The sequence below is a fragment of the Callospermophilus lateralis genome, chromosome 9, assembly GCF_048772815.1.
Source record: "Callospermophilus lateralis isolate mCalLat2 chromosome 9, mCalLat2.hap1, whole genome shotgun sequence".
Taxonomy (NCBI): Eukaryota; Metazoa; Chordata; class Mammalia; order Rodentia; family Sciuridae; genus Callospermophilus; species Callospermophilus lateralis.
In genome coordinates this window covers 95,465,205-95,481,795 of record NC_135313.1, presented here as the reverse complement: position 1 = coordinate 95,481,795, position 16,591 = coordinate 95,465,205, and the positions used below count along the sequence as shown (strand labels likewise).

Sequence of the window (16,591 nt, the reverse complement as noted above, 5' to 3'; positions counted from 1 at the left end):
GAGTCAACATCCAGCTTCATAGTTAGGTTTGGGGAAATTCAACCACTGAATGTCGGGTTCACTGATGAAAACAAGGTGGATTGATCCTATTGCAGGAAGAAAAGGGACTCTGAGGGAATCGGAGGCTTGGGCAGCCCCCAGGGAATGTTCTGAAGTAGACAGTGCTTAGCTACAAGGAAGAACTAATGGTTCAACAGAGAATCCCTTTTGAAAGTCTGCTCCATGCCAGACAGTGTCCAATGTTGCTAAGAATCCCCAGAGACCACATTGTGTCCTACAGACCAGTCCTGGGCTTCCCTTGGTCCCTCTTTGGAGCTGTATCCTTGTTTGTTGGTCACCTTTATGGTCCTTGGACCACTTTTGCCCACTTTTCTGTCCCTCCCCTTATCTCTGCTCCAGGAGCAATGAAACAGACCCCTCTTCCATTTACCCAAAGCATAAGTAATGCTAAGATCACAATTTACAGGGTCTTCCCTTGAAGCTTGAGAGTGATCTGGGAGATCACAAGGCAGAAGAGAACAGCTGCACACTAGTTTTGTACACATTTGTATAATATCTAGGGAAGGATGCACAGATCCTGTGCAACAGGTTGGGTTTAGGTTGCTGGAGAGAAGGATCCAAAGAATACTTGCTTTCAGATCTAAAATTCTTGAATTTTGCACTAAAATTTCCAAACATGTTTATGTATCCACTTTTCCAACTCACTCAACCTTAAGCAAGCATGAACCCAGGCAATGCTGACTCTTCAACCCAGAATCCCTTCACGGGGCTCTTCTTGCAACCCCAGCTTGCTGCCATCTTGCCACCATATGGGTTTTCTATATCCTGAACTCCCTCCCTGAGTCTCCAGGGCCCCAACACATTGTCAAAGCAGGAGGAAGAGAAATAAGCCAACCCTATCAGGCTCCAGTTCTGCTTTTAAACCTTGAGACATCTCCTAAGATGTCCTTGACCCCTGGGCTGATGGCCTCTTCTGCCACTATGTGATATACCTCTCCTTGTCTCAGGATCTTTTCTAGAAGAGGATTTAGGCTTTACCTGCATCACCCATAGTTCCATTGGGGAGACAAGTGGTCAAATGGAAGAAAGCGAACTGTCCCTTCTTCCTTTATAAAGTGGTTGAGATTGGGAGTGAGTACCATTGATTTGAATTGATCGGCTCACTTCTCATTGACTGAATCTAGTCAGCTATGCTTAGACTTCTTGATGAAGCTCCCTATTTCACAATGTTTGCCCCTTTCCAATGCTCAGTAGATATTCCCCTAATACCCCTGTTTTTTTTCCTGTTCTTAGGGTTCTTGGGGTGACATGGTCAGGCCCCAGACTCTGCTGCCAGATTATCAATGGCTTCTGCATGCTTTGCAATGCAGCCAGCTGTTGCCAGGGCCAATTGAGCTATTTACACTTAGCCAGTCAGCTACCCTGGAGCAATGCAGGGTGATCAGTCTGACCCCTTGACTGACTTCTCTGGAAGCTGGTGGTGGAAGGATGCTTGAGAGGAGGTGAGCTTGCAGGCCTGGGGAGGCATGTAGGAACTCAGATCTGTCTGAAGTAGATCTGCTCAGCACCTCACTGAGGTGCCTCCAAAATTGTGTGTCTTCCTTGACCAATTCATCCTGAGGCATTGCAAGTATCCTAAGGGATTGGGGTGATTGCCAAGCCTTGGGAATTGGGGTACCTTTGGGTTATCCAAATTGGGTAGTAATTTAGGTAAAGACCTGTGAGGGTAAAACAGTTGGCTCTGTCATCTCGGTGACCTGAGGTTAGATACAAATAGTCCAAACGTGTTGCCCACCATCTTTACCATCCCGTGCCTGTCCCCACTGCTACTTCTAAGCACTGCCATATCCCCTCTATTGTCATGGAATCCCACTGCCTTTCCCCCATACTTCACACCTTTGCATATGAGATAACACACTCACCTTTGACTTTTTGAGACTGGCTTATTTCATTTGGCATGATGTTCTCCAGTTCCATTCATTTACCAGAAAATGCCTCAATCTTTGGACTATTTTCTACCAATGGCAAATTAAATCCAAGAATAAGAAACCTGTAAACATGGAGGGATGCTGAATTTGATCTTGTGGCTAGTTTTTTTAAATTAGAGGATGATTATGAGCAGAAAATTATATGAAAATTCAAACACAGGATCAAAGTTCATTGATTAATGAAAACTAATTACACACCTGTGAGAGTATGTAATAAGGTGATCTGTAGTCATATTGAGAGAGAAAGTTGGGAAGAAGGAGCCAGACATGATGACCAGAATAGATTACTGAAGTGTCGTTTTTTTCTAGAAATGTCCCCTGAAAAGCTCTTGATTTTGTTTTCCAATACAGACAGGTTCAGAGGTGGGACTTTTAGATAGTGATGAGAGTTGTAATATCATCAGTGGATTAATCCATTTGATGGATTAGTAATTTGAAGGGACTGCTGGATGGTAATTGTAAGAAGGTCAGTATGGTTGGAAAAAGGAAGTCCTTGAGGGTATGTATGCCTTGGGGATTATATCTTATTCTAATTTTTTTTTTTTCTCTCTCTCTCTCTCTCTCTCTCTCTCTCTCTCTCTCTCTCTCTCTCTCTCCTCTTCCTGCCATGAGCTGAGCAGCTTTCCTCCACCATGCCCTTTCATCATGATGCTTTGCTTCATGCAGGCCCAGGGTAATGGAATAGGCTGACCATGGACTGAACCTGTGAGACCTTGAGCCCCAAATAACCTTTTTCTCTCCTAAGTTGTTTTTGTCAGGTATTTTTGTCACAGCAACCAAAAGCTGAGCAACTTTCTTAATGATACTGGAGTGAGGATGAACCAGTCATCAGAAGATTAAGGAGAAGAGGGTTCTGGAGAGAGTTGGAGTCATCAGATACAAAGTCCCAGAGGTGGAAAGAGCTTGAATTATTTAAGGAATAGAAAAGATCAATGTTTTTAGCAGCACAATTCACAATAGCTAAACTGTGGAGCCAACCTAGATGTCCTTCAGTGGGTGAATGGATAAAAAGAAACATGGCATTTATACACAATGGAATATTCCTCAGCACTAAAAAAAGAATAAGATTATGGCACTTGCAGGGAAATGGATGGCATTAGAGAAGATTATGCTAAGTGAAGTTAGCCAATCCCAAAAAAACAAATGCTGAATGTTTTCTTTGTTATAAGGGGGGTGACTCAAAGTGGGGAAGGGAGGGAGAGCATGGGAGTAAGATTACCTCTAGATAGGGAATGGGGGTGGGAAGGAAAGGGAGGGAGAAGGGGAAAAGCAAGGATGGTGGAAGGAGACGGTCATCATAATACAAAATACATGTATGAAGATGTGAATTTGGTGTCAACATACCTTATAGACAAACAGAGATATGATAAATTGTGCTATAAAGGTGTATTAAGAATTGTAATGCAAAACAAAAATAAGAGGTCCTAAAATATACACACATTTGTGATTCAATGTTACATGGATGGTGCTTGGAGATACAGGACTGGAGAGTCACTAAGAGTATGAACACATATAGAAAATTAAAGTGGTTATAGGAGTGAGCCTTGGAGCACTTCTATATTAATTGATGAAAGAATCAAGAAAAATTCAACCAGAAGACTAAGACAGGGTGGTTAATACTGTAGGAGGAATAAAGGAAACAAAGTATGGTCTCCAAGTACAGAAAATATATTATCTAGAAAGACTAACCCACTTTGTCAAAAATGCCAGTTAAAAGTCAAATAAGGACCATGTGAAAACAAACAAGAATTAAAACTTTAATTTTTTGCATAGCAAAATCCAGATGACCTTGAATTTGATGATGAATTTTTAAATACATACCCAAAGCACAATGAAATAAAAGGGTGAAAATTTTGACTTTATTAAATAGAAAAACTTTTAATTAGCAAAAAACATTATTAATAGAATCAAAAGACTGTGAGAGAATATTTGCAAATAACATATTGCATAAAAGATTCATACCCAAAACATACAAAGAATGCCTAAAATACAACCCAATTTAAAAAGTGCAAAAAATAGACCAAAAAAAAATCTGAACACCTATCTCATTGAAGAACATACATGGATGATAAGCAAGCCTATGAAAGAGATGGTCAATTTAATTTTTTCATTGGGAAATGCAATTTAACACAATGAGATATCACTACACACCACTTAGAATAGCTAAAATTCAAAAACCTAACAATTCTTATTCATTGCTGTGAGAAAGCAGAATGGTAGAATTGCTTTGGAAAACAATTTGACAGTTTTTTAGAAAGTTCAGCAGAGTTTTACCACACAATCCAGAAATTATACTTACAGGCATTTACCAACTGAATTGAAAACTTACGACAACATAAAAATCTGTTCAAGAATTTTATAACAGCTTTTTTCATTGTAACTGTAAACTAAAAATAACCAAGATATTCTTTAATAAGTGCATGGATAAAGTATGTTATATCTATGCAACAGAAGATTAGTCAAAAATAACAAAAGAAATTAAATATTAAGCCATGAAAGACACAATTGACACTTATGTACATAATGATAAATGTAAGAAGCCAGTTCTGAAAATATTGCACACTAAGTCGTTCTAACATGACATTATGAAAAGAAAAAATTTATAGTAATAACAAAAAAAAGTCAGTTGTTTTCCAGGAATTTGGGAGGAGAGAGGATGTATTTACTCAGAGTTGTGAAATATGTTACTCCACTTTTCATTCCTGAGACTGAATCCCTTACAAAAAAAAAAAAAAGGAGAAACAATTTACTTTGGCTCATGGTTTCAGAAGATTGAGTCCATGGTCAGCCAGCTCCATATTTCTGCAGGCCTGAGGTAAGGCAGAACATCGTGGTGGACAGGTATGGTGGAGGACAGATGCTCTGTTTGGGAAGGAGAGAAAGAGAGGGAGAGAGATTGAGAGGAAAGGGCCAGGGACATGATGAACCCTTCCAGGATGCTCCCCCATAACATACTTCCTCCACCAGATCCCTCCTCCCAATAGTCCATTTAGCTATCAATGGATTAACCCACTGATGAAGCCAGAGCCCTTATGATCCAATCATTGCTCCAAAGTCCCACCCCCAAACCTTGCTGCACTGGGGACCATGCTTTCAACACAAGAGGATTGTGGAGGACAATCCATATCCAGACTGTAACAGGAATATTTAAATGATAACTGAAATGGTAGATACACAACATTAAGCAGTTGTCAAAACCCAAAGGACTTCACACTTGAAGAGTGAAATATTAATGCATGCAAATTTTTTAAAAAATAATGATTTAAGAGGTTAAGCGTTCCCAGGATACAAATGCAGACCATGACAAAAGACGCTTCACTATCTTTTAAACGGTATAAAACAACTTTGCTAAAAAGGGTGGGATAAAAGATGCTGATCTAAGCAATTTTGGAAGTCAGTAGAATCTAAAGGCAAAAGAAATGTATAAAAATAATGGCTAATAAAGTTTTTCCCCGAGGAGGTGCAGGTTAATAATTCTGTTATTGTTGTACATATACATTGAAACTGAGCAAAGTGAAAGGATAGGGAATGCAGGGAGTCAGGTTTCTCACTGTTGGAGTGAGAGTTTACAGATGAGCCAGGGAAGGAGGCTAAGATGATCATGAGATAATGGATTAGAGCTAAAGAATCGACATGGTTTTGTGTTTAGCTTAATATAGATACACATGTTACATAAAGGAATAGTCTAGGTAAGTGCATATACACAGCTTAGTATCCACGTGTTTCCCTGTTCTGTCTATCTAGAGTATGAGGAGCCATGATCCCCAGGAGCAATGAGCACAAATCTTGGTCCTACCCAGATCTTGGTTTCTGACACCATTCTCCAGTAAGAGGCAGTAGGATTTCTTAAACAACAGGCAGAGTCTAGGACAGGGACAGAAACATCCTAAGGTGCCTAAAAAAAAAAAAAAAAAAAAGCTTATAGGGCTAGAAAGTATGGAAATGCACCCCCCCCCCCAAAATAATGATGAGGATCTGTCAAAATATCACTTTCAAATGATTTCATTTTATTTAATGTGAATTTCACCTCAATAAATTATTTGTAAAGGTCAACACAAAAGATTCTTAAGCTGATATAATTGTTTGGTGTCTTGAGTATGGTGTTGGATACCTGGACTTATACTTGAGTTAACAATGTATACAACTAAATGCATATGTACACACACACATACACACACATACACACTCACCTTCATGCATATACACACACAAACATGCACAAGTAGAAGTAAAATGGAAAATACAAATAAAACCTGTAGGTTATATCATATCAATGTCCCAGTTAAAGGTGTTACTTTAAATTGGGTAAAGAGTCAATATTCTCTATATATTGTTTCTTAAGTTGCATGTGAATCTATAATTATCTTAAAATTAAAAATTACATTTTTAAAAAAATCCCTCTTCCCATCTTTAATGACACCCACCCTAGATGCTGGTGAGAAACTGAGAGAGATGACCTGGTTACCATCTCTCCTGCCTTGAAGTCCAAGTGGATCTCATTACTAATAGGGTCTCCAGGAACTCTAAGAAGCCTCCTATGACTCACCACCTATTATACTGGTGCCTGTTCACTTGATGTGGCCACAATTTTTCTCAAGTAACCTGATTTAATGCTTTTTTTCTATGCTTGAGGATTAGCCTGGGCTCAAGATTTATTTATTTTTTTCAGAGCCAAGTATTTTAATAGAGTTCAATATTGCAGCTTAATACTGTCCATCTCAGCCAGAGTGACAACTCACACCATATTCACATTTGAACTGGGAGACATAAAGGAAGAATACAATTTTCTTACATTGTGCCAATTTCTCACCTAGGGAAAAATAAAGTACCAAGGGAATATTAGTTTGTTTTCCATTGTTATACAAAATACCTGAGGCTTGGTATTTTATAAAGAAAAAAAAAAGATTTGTTTAACACACAGTTTTGGAGGCTGAAAGTCCAAGATCAGGTGGCCCCATTAATTTGACCTCTGGTGAGGGCCCCATTGGCCATATCACATCATGATGGCATAAGGCACAAGAGGGAGATATAGCACATGCTGAGACAGAAAGTCAGAGAGATTCAGGGGCCATACACTTTTTTATATCAATTTGCTCTTTCAGGAACTAAACAGTGTCTCACTAGAACCATATCAACTAGGTTCCACTTCTTACATGTTTCACCACCTTGACATTGCCACACTAGGGAACAGGCTTCCAGCATATTAACTATTGAGCTACATGCTCAAACCATAGCAAGCAGCACTCATTTTTAGGCATAAATCTTTTTCTTCGGAGAAGTAAAAATGACTGGTTATTCGGCGGCTTCTCAGCCTGCCTGCCTCTGCTTTGGAATGAATTCAATGTGTACCTAAGAGTGGAGGGCTATGTTAACTGCAGAGAGACCCTGCAGAGAGCCGCTTCCTTTCTCCTGACCTTACTTCTCTCATTTCCACTCTGTGAAAGTTAAATTGGTTCCTTCTGAAAGTCCTTCCAGTTCAAAAGCCCTGTGATTCTTCCTGTCTGTCATTATGAATCCTAGCTTAGTAATTTAACCCCAGTGAGCCCCAGACAATAGTGTATCCAGTTCTACAAAATACTAATGTAAATAACTAAAGCAAATAAAACCAGTAGGCTGCTAGAATTTTGATAGGGATTGCACTGAATTTATGGAGCAGCTTGAAGAGAACTACTATGGTACTTTTGAATGTTCTCACCCATGTACAATATACATCTCTGCACGTATTTAGATTTTCAGTTTCCCTTAGCAATGTCTTATAGTTGTCAGAGTACAGGTCTAGCATTTCTTATCATATTTGTCTCAAAGCACTTAATTTCCTGTTATTCAAAGATATTTTATTTCAGTTTTGACTGTTCATTGCCAGCCGATAGCCATGCAATTCAGTTTTGTTCTTGTATCCTACATATTTGCTAAACTCATCCTTTACTTCTTCTTATCTGCCATTTATTTTGTTTGCATGCCTTATTGCCCTACTATGAACTACCTAGGTCTGAGAAGCTTTTCCCCTGTGACCCTTCCTCAAAAAGGAATTGGCTTCCCAACTGGAGATTTGGGGCTATCTCCCCTAAGAGCAGAAATGAAGAGTGTTCTTCAAGTCAATGAGAATTTCATCAAGGGCTTTTGCAGGGATGCAAGAGGGACTCTGGCGATCTCTTCCTCTCACAGTCGACTTTTAAACACTGACTAAGGATGAATGGTACTTACAGCACAAGCCCCTAGACCAGCTCAGGCGTATGAAGACATCTTCTGGGGCTCTGAGGTTTAATTCAAAGATAAATATAGGGTCCCCGCAGCCCAGATTATGAGTCTATAACAACCCCTGCAAGGGCTCTTTACTTTAACATTTTATTAGGATAACAATGAGAACTGTGAATTATTAAGCCTGCACATAACATGAAAATTATGCAGAATTTACCCTATGCAATTGCTTTATCCTGGTTTTCCAATCAGGCTCCATGAATGTCACTCCACACCATATGGCTTTCCTGGTGTTTAGGAAGCAGCTCATTTAGGAAATGGCCATCTTCTCCATGACCACCACCTCCAGAAGCCTCCATTGACATCCAAAAATGCTCACTCTCATACAAAAGTCAAAGCCTAAGCGTTTTCATACTCCAACCCTGGAGCCAGAACATGAGGCTCATCCTGATGTCCTAGGGCTTCCCCAAGCCTTCTTGAATGCAAACAGATGCCGAACTTTGCTGCTGCCACTATAGTCTGGATTGCACATTCGCTCAGATCACAGAGGTAGCTCCTGAGGCTGTGAAGGGACATTCTTTCATTCAGGATATCCTCAGCCCCAGGAGCTCCCTGCCTAAATGCACCTGATGGATGTAAGGTTCACCTGTAGCCTTTTAGTACTCCTGCTTTCTTCTCTCCTCGCTCAGTCCTCTCCTGAAAGCACTGTACACTGAGGTTAGAGGCAGCAGACAGTAAGGACAGTCTAACTTACAATAAAAATGTTTGCTTTTCTGTTGAGCTGACTGTCTCTTCTGGCTGCACACAATGAGGAATTATTCTATAATTATTTTGTGCTTAGTATAGATTAATCTACACAGAGATTTCCCATTGCAATGAAAATGCTTATATCCACTGTCTTTTCTTCCTCTATTAAAAGTACATAAAGCTTATTCTCCTCTTTAAATTAACTAGAAAGGTAAAGAATTAACAAGTAAAGCAAGATATTCAACATACGGGTCTCAGTGTCTCCATCTTTAAAATGGAATCATTAACTCCAACCTGAGAGTTAGTCATATAGGTGGAGTGGCTGCCAGAGTGGCCAGCAGATGGTGTGTGAGTACTCAGAATCTCATTTCTGCTATTACCTGTGTGGTCTTGCAGAATCCTCACTCAGTATCTCTTCCTCTGGGCCATGCTGATCTCCCTGGCTCTCCATCAATGGTTCAGCAGATGCTTGACCCACAGGAGGAGCTTTGGAACTTTGTGAGACATTGGGGGTTATTATCAGCATGATGGGGGGGGGCGCACTTCTGCAATACACAGAAGGCTTCCAACTCTACTTTGAATATGCTTCCAGACATTCACTCACATAGGTGATAGACCTGTCTATGATTTAAACATCATGTCACATAAACACAAAGTGTATTTCCCCAGTTTCATATACAATTCAAACTGCAATAATTGTGAGACTCAAGAGGAAGACTGGCTTCTTTACCAAGCATTGCTCTTCTGGGAAAATCCCATCTTAACACCAATGCCCTTCCAGGGGTGTGAATCATCGAATCATCTTCAGCCCAAAACCCTCAGGCACATCTGCACCTGTGATTTCCACGTGACCCCCTGAATAAATAACTTCTGCATGTATAAGTATAGCTCTGCACTCTTACTTCAAAATATCAAAGAAAAGTCTTCAACAAAATTACTGCCTTCTTTCTCTCCATCCACACTTATTCATTTTAAGTGGATGCAAACATCTGATTACTTCATTATGTTTTTTAGTAAAGTCAGACCTGAATGAACATTTACATGTTATGACAAATAGCATTTTACTTTAGATTACTTTCCTTTTGTTTCTCCCTTTTCACTGTATTATGACCAAAGCCTCATTGCCTTTATAAAAAATCATGTGTATAAATAAGTGATGCTACCCCTAAGTGTCTTTTCAATGTAGTAAAGAAAATGTTATAAAATATTTTATACAAAGGGTATTGGTTCTGACAGGGTTGAGAAGCACTGTTCCGTATTACTTAATCCCCCCAATTATTCTGCTCTGGAAAAAGTTCCTTTGATAAATGAAGGTTGGTATTAGATATTGATAGGAGATAAACTAACTCAGGGCTGAGGGGATTATGTGAACTAGACACACATTAAATATTTAGCTGCATTAGAACAGCCATGCCAGGGTCAGCCTTAGGTCTTGGGTACCTAGTGAGATCACAATTCCACCCACCAGATGTCAGGTGTCAATTCTCAAGCAGAAGCAAGACCTAATTTAGCAAGATTTTTTGGTTTCACTTTACAGCTGAATATTGAATCGTCTCCAGAAAGGGTAAACTATTGTTTGGGTGAATAGAGCAGTTGTCTCAAAGGTCATGCCCCTTCCCTCCTGATCATCTAATTGATGCTCAAGATGGATTGAAATGAGGATCATGAAACAAATGTATGCAGGATTGCACAAATATGGAAGGTCATCAGGGCAAGAGGGAAGCCTGGCTGAGTTCAGTTAATACCTCTTTCATGGGGACCCACAGCCACTTAAAGCTGTGCAGTCTGAAGAGGCATGAGCTAGCTCCTGATAGGAGCCCTCTCATCCTGTCTGGAACCCTGCTTCTGCAGGTCACAAATCCTGGCGCTGCAGGAGAGATGGGAGTTGTTTCCAAGGGAGGACGTGCCCAGGTGCAGGACCCTTCATCCATCACAAAAGGAAGCCACCTATTGGATCCTGGACAACCTTCCACTTAAAGCTGAAAGTAGGTCTTAGGTAGCCTAGTGAGCAAGGGCAAGCCAGTCTTCTGTGAGGATCTACAGGGTTTGAATCAGATTTTGCACTGCTACTGCCACAATACCTGAAAAGAACAACTTAGAGGAGGAAAAGTATATTTTGGCTCACAGTTTCAGAGGCCTCAGTCTGTGATGGCCCACTCTATTGCTCTGGGCCCAAGGTGAAGCAGAATACTGTGGCAGAGGAAAGCAGCTCAGGACATGACAACCAAGGAGCAGAGAGAAATCTCTGCTCCCCAGGAACAAAATATAAACCCGCAAGGCAGGACTCCAGTGACCTACTTCCTGCAGCCACATCCTACCTACTGCAGTCACCACACAGTCAATCCATTCGAGTGGATTAATCCATTGATTAGGTTATATCTCTCATAATCTATTTCACCTTTGAAGTTTCTTACATTGTCTCACACCTGAGTTTTTTGCAGGGCACCTGGTGTTGAAACCATAACAACCAGTTCATTTATTCAGTAGTAATGTTTGGGGGCAACCAGACTTGCCTGGTGCTGGAAATAGATGGTGCACAAAGCAGACATGGCACCTGCTCTCAGAGAGCTCACCATCTGGCAGAATGCAGACATTGGGTAAAGGAATAGCCATATAAACAGTGTGCAATTATAATAGGACTTGAGCACTATTCAGTATGGAATGGGATGGGAGGGGGCATCAAGAAAGACTTCCTTGGGAAGCAGTGCTTGAGCGAACAGTTGAGTAGAATTTAACTCTGAGAAAAGGAAGGAGAGCAGGGGGAAGAGGATGATCTGGAGATGAGGGTTGAAGCACATGCCAAGGCCCTCTGGTAGGTAGGATAGCACCAGATCCAGTTGTCCTACAGGCCAGTGCAGAGGAAAGAGGAACATGGGGGAAAGTGAGACTGGGCAGATGGGTGCAGACCATGCAAATTTTAGAGTCAAATCAAGAGACTTTATTTTAAGGATGATGAAAAGTCATGCCAATATGATATTCCAGGGAGACTTATTGACAGTCTCACATTTTGGAGCAATCATACTGGCTGCAGACTAGAGAAAGAAGGATAAGGCTCCCACAGCATGGAGTCAGCATCCTTCCTGTTCTGGCGGATGGAGGATCTGTTAAATTCTGATTAAGCCACTTGCACTGGATTGGGGAGCAAAGGACCAGGCTCCCTAATGCCCTTCAGATGAGTGAGTAAACCCTGAAGGTATTAGCCCTACCTTTCACCTGGACACCGGGAAGGTGTCATGCTAGGCAGAAAGGATTTCTCTGCAGAAAGTGGTGGTTTCAGGCTTTTCTGAAGACCTCCACGTTATCTGTCTCAACCTGTTGCCTGTCTTGCAGGTGTCAAGCTGCGTGGGAATAGGCAATGGGGAAACTGATGTTCAGCCCACATGCAGGCTAAGTCAGAGGACACACCTTCCTGGCCCCTGCCGGATTGTCCAAGTAGACCCAAGACTGAGACAGAGCTAGTGGGAAACTTACACATTCTATGACTTTAAAAATACCCAGGACCAAGGAAAGGGCTGTCATCAGTAATCAGAGCAGAGTGGTCACCCCCACAGGCTACGACAAAGCTGTTCACCACTTACTCACTGTGTGACCATGGGCAACCTAAATTCTCCAAGCCTCAATGTTCCACATCTAGAAGAGAGAGCATGATAGTACCTACCTCACAGCACTGTGTCATAGATAAGTCAGAATCCCTGCAAAGTGCCTGCCACCTTAAACCTACCCCATAAATCTTCCCTGTGTGTTTTTTGTTACAGTGAATAGCTGGAGGTGAATATTATTGTCCTAATAGTGCTTTTGAAGCTTGGAGAAGTCAATTAATGGGCTGAAGGTCACCAACTTGCTAGAGACAGAACCAAAGGCAAAAAGGGGCCTCATCTTCACTGTCAAGCACATCAGCTGCTGCTTAGGCATGGCCAAGAAACCAACCCAGGGCACACACACAGCATGCTGCAGCTGGGGCAGAGAAGGAGCCACCTAGCACAAGGCTCCACCAGCCAGGCCACCCTCCTTCCTGGACTTCCAAAATATGCACAATTCCCCATCAGAAGAACAGGAAGTAGGACCCTAATCTCCTCCACTCTCACACACCACAACCAGCTTAGAGTTGTGCCAGGGTCATGTGCCCTCCAGAGCATCGCTTATCTTCTCATATGGTGACTTCTCTCTGAGTTTCTCCAGGAGAAACCACATGCTCATCTGTCTGGTGGCCATAATTTTGCCTCTTAGACCCAAATGCCATCAGCAAACACCTGGTATGCTTGCCACTCTTGAGAGCCTCTGTGTATTAACACTTTGATCTCATTGTAACTCTGAGAAGGTGCTTTATTGCCATGTTACAGATGGAGAAGCTAAGGCCATGCTTGACCAGAGAGATTAAGTAATTTATCCACAAACACACAGCTAGTAAGTGGTAGTATTGAATTCCATTCCAGGCAGTCTACACTTAAAGCTTAGATTATTTTTAATAATGTCAAATTCACAGAAAAGTTGAAAACATTATTGCCAAGGACTTCTATAAAATAATTAATATTTTACCAATTTTTAATTATCATTCTCCATCTCTGACAGCTATTTGAATATTTGAAAATGTTACTCACATGTCCTTTTACCTCCAAATGGTGCAGCATGGAAATCCTAAGAAAAATTACATTTATTTCCACATCCAAATTGCAATTACATGAATCAGGAAATTTAACCTTGATAGAATAATATTATTTAACTCTTTATTAATGATGTTTTTCTTAGCTACTATTTTTGGGAGTGCAAAATGTTTTGTGGGGCTGGAATTGTGGCTCAGAGGTAGAGTACTCACCTAGGATGGACGGGACCCGGGTTCGATTCTCAGCACCACATAAAAATAAAGGCATTGTGTTGTGTCCATCTACAAAAAAGATTCATTCATATTCTCTCTCTCTCTCTCTCTCTCTCTCTCTCTCTCTCTCTCTTTAAAAAATGTTTTGTGCCTTCTTTAATATGGGTTAGTTTTTTGGCCTTTTTTTATTGTATTGAAATTTTAGGAGTGCAGAGCCTTGTCTTTTTTTTTTTTCCCAGCATTTCTCAATTTCTTCTGATGTTTTCTCATAACTAGATTTAGATTGTGCCTTTTGGACTGGAATACCCAGAAGTGATATGTTCTCCAAACATTATTTCAGGAGGCTCATGATGTTAATTTGTTCCATTTCTACTGATATAAACTTTGATCACATGGCTCTGTTTTCTCCACAATACAGTTACTATTCCTCCCTCTGTAATTAACAAATCTGTGGAGAGATACTTTGAAAGGATGTAAATTGTCTGTTGTCATCAAACTTTCAACCACAGCCTTAGCATCCCTTGATGCTTCTGACCTGAATCTAGCGGTGCCCCAGCGGGGTACAAGTAGCTTTCAGTTCTGTCATTACTTCTGTGTTTATTAGTTGGTGTTCTCTTCCTCCTTGTTTACTATCAGTAGGGCTCATGGACTCTTAATTTTTTCATCTGTTATCATCTATAACTATTATTTATTTATTTTGTTACTGGGGATTGAATTCAGGGGCACTCAACCACTGAGCCACATCCCCATCCCTTTTTTGTATTTTATTTAGAGACAGGGTATCGCTGAGTTGCTTAGTGCCTTACTTTTGCTGAGGCTGGCTTTGAACTCAAGATCCTCCTGTTTCAGCCTCCCAAGCCGCTGGGATTACAGATGTGCGCCACTGCAACCCAGCACTATTATTTATTTTGATACTTAAATCATCCCAGGAATGGCCAACCGGCATCTCCTTCTGTTTCCTTGGTTCTTAAAACTTTGGGAGCACTTTCTATTCTGCACAAAAGTTCCAGACCACATTTCCCCCAGCAGCCTTGGTTCCATCCAGTTGACACAGAATTTAGAACCCAAGGTCTGAGCACAGGGTGCTCATTACAGCTGGTGTCTCATCGGTTCAGGCTTGTGCTGTTCACTATTGTGCAACCCTGCCCCTCGTGCAACTGCTCAGGTCTCTCTTCATATAACACCTCAACCTCAGGCAGTCAAACCTGTGCAAAACCATTGAGACTTGCATTTGGAGTTCTGTTCCTGGATTGGTTCTCTCTGGCTCTTATCAATCTTCTTTGTCCTACTTCCAAACTATGCTACTCTGTGACACTAACCAGCCCACCATTACATCCTGAAATGCAACCAAAGCTATGCCTCTAAGCATCAGTGGGCTCATTCATTAAGAGCTGTCTCATCATTAAGAAGACATATTCCTATTTTGCAGTAGGATTGAGAGAGGGCACCAGAGAGAATCAGTAGATGAATGCTGAGTTATGGCTTCATGGGGCAGTGGCAGCCTTCCATCTTAGGGGCCTCTACTGAAACGTCTCTGAGGATTAGTGCTTATGAAAGAGGAGTATGTGTGTTTGTGTGTTTCAATAATTTGACCTTCACTGTGCGGGGACCCCTTAACAGGGGTGAGAACTGGAGCTGCAAACCTCCCCCTGCACCAGCACACTAGGTCTACCCCATGGCTACCAGGGTCTGCATTGTCCAACAGAGTCTTCACCAGCCTCAGATAGCTACGGACATCCTACTAGATTTCACTGTGGCTCAGTCCTACTACCAACATTTCAAGAGTTCTGCACAGGTATAAAAAATTTCCAGCAAGTACAGAAACTGTACAACTCCAGGCTGAATTATGCTGGTGGCTGGGAAGACCAGAGGCCCAAAGCAGGAACCTCCTGATAAGTCCTGGAAGCCAGGTCACTTGCCAGAGCAAAGCCCCCTCATGACTTCCTCTCTTAGTAATGGGCACATATAGTGGGAAACACTGTAGGGAGGGACGGCCTGCAATATAAGCCTCATGTGGACAGATTCAGAATAGAGAGAAGAGCCACAGCATGTCAAGACCACCCAGAACCAGGGCTCAGAGCTGGGGAGTCTGGGAGGGATGTGAGCCTGGGATAGTGTCCCAGGGGCATTGGCCGAACAATGCTACGTCCTTCAGCTCCTAACTTCAGTGTCACAGGGTGTCTTCTCTGCAGCCCTGTTCAAAGTAGCAGTCCTGGCTAGCCCTCACACTTTCACTCTCCTTTTCTTTTTAATCCTGGCCACTGACTTTGTACACATTTTACTCAATTTTTTTTAACATTTTTCATTGTAGATGGACATAATACCTTCATTTTTTTTTCTTTCTTTTTTTTTTTTTAATGTGGTTCTGAGAATCGAACCCAGTGCCTCACACATGCTAGGCAAGCACTCTACCACTGAGCCACCACCCAGCCGGCATTTTATTCATTTGCATTGTTTATTATCTGTTGATTTTTGTTTGTTTTGTTTTTATTTTTTCCACAAAATGTAAGCCCATACAGGCAGGGGATTTGGGGCCTTGTCTACCTCCTTTTCCCTCAGTCCTAGAGCAAGGTCTTGCATATGATAGTCAAATGATAAATATGTGTTGAATGACTGAATGAAATATTTGTGATATGTTCTTGTAAGTTTCAGACCAACTCTTATAAAGACGAATGGAAGTACCCAAGTGTGTTCTCTTTGAGGATAAAATATTACATATCTCATCACTAACAATATTAAACGAAGTCCTCGGATTTTTCTCTCTCCCCTCCTGCCCCCATGCACATTCTCTCTCTCTCTCTCTCTCCCTCTCTCTCTCTCTCTCTCACACACACACAGTTACTGA

The 16,591-nt window shown here is 41.4% G+C and overlaps 1 long non-coding RNA gene across 1 annotated transcript in view; it reads right to left on the bottom strand.

The window, feature by feature from the left end:
* Positions 1–4,452: 4,452 nt before the first annotated feature.
* LOC143407323 (uncharacterized) overlaps positions 4,453–16,591 on the bottom strand; it is a 242,466-nt gene continuing 230,327 nt past the window's right edge. Inside the window, exons 4-5 of the long non-coding RNA XR_013155597.1 lie at positions 5,785–5,883; positions 4,453–4,850 (exon numbers count right to left, since the gene is read on the bottom strand). This is a non-coding gene — a long non-coding RNA (uncharacterized LOC143407323). The remainder of the gene's footprint in view (positions 4,851–5,784; positions 5,884–16,591) is intronic.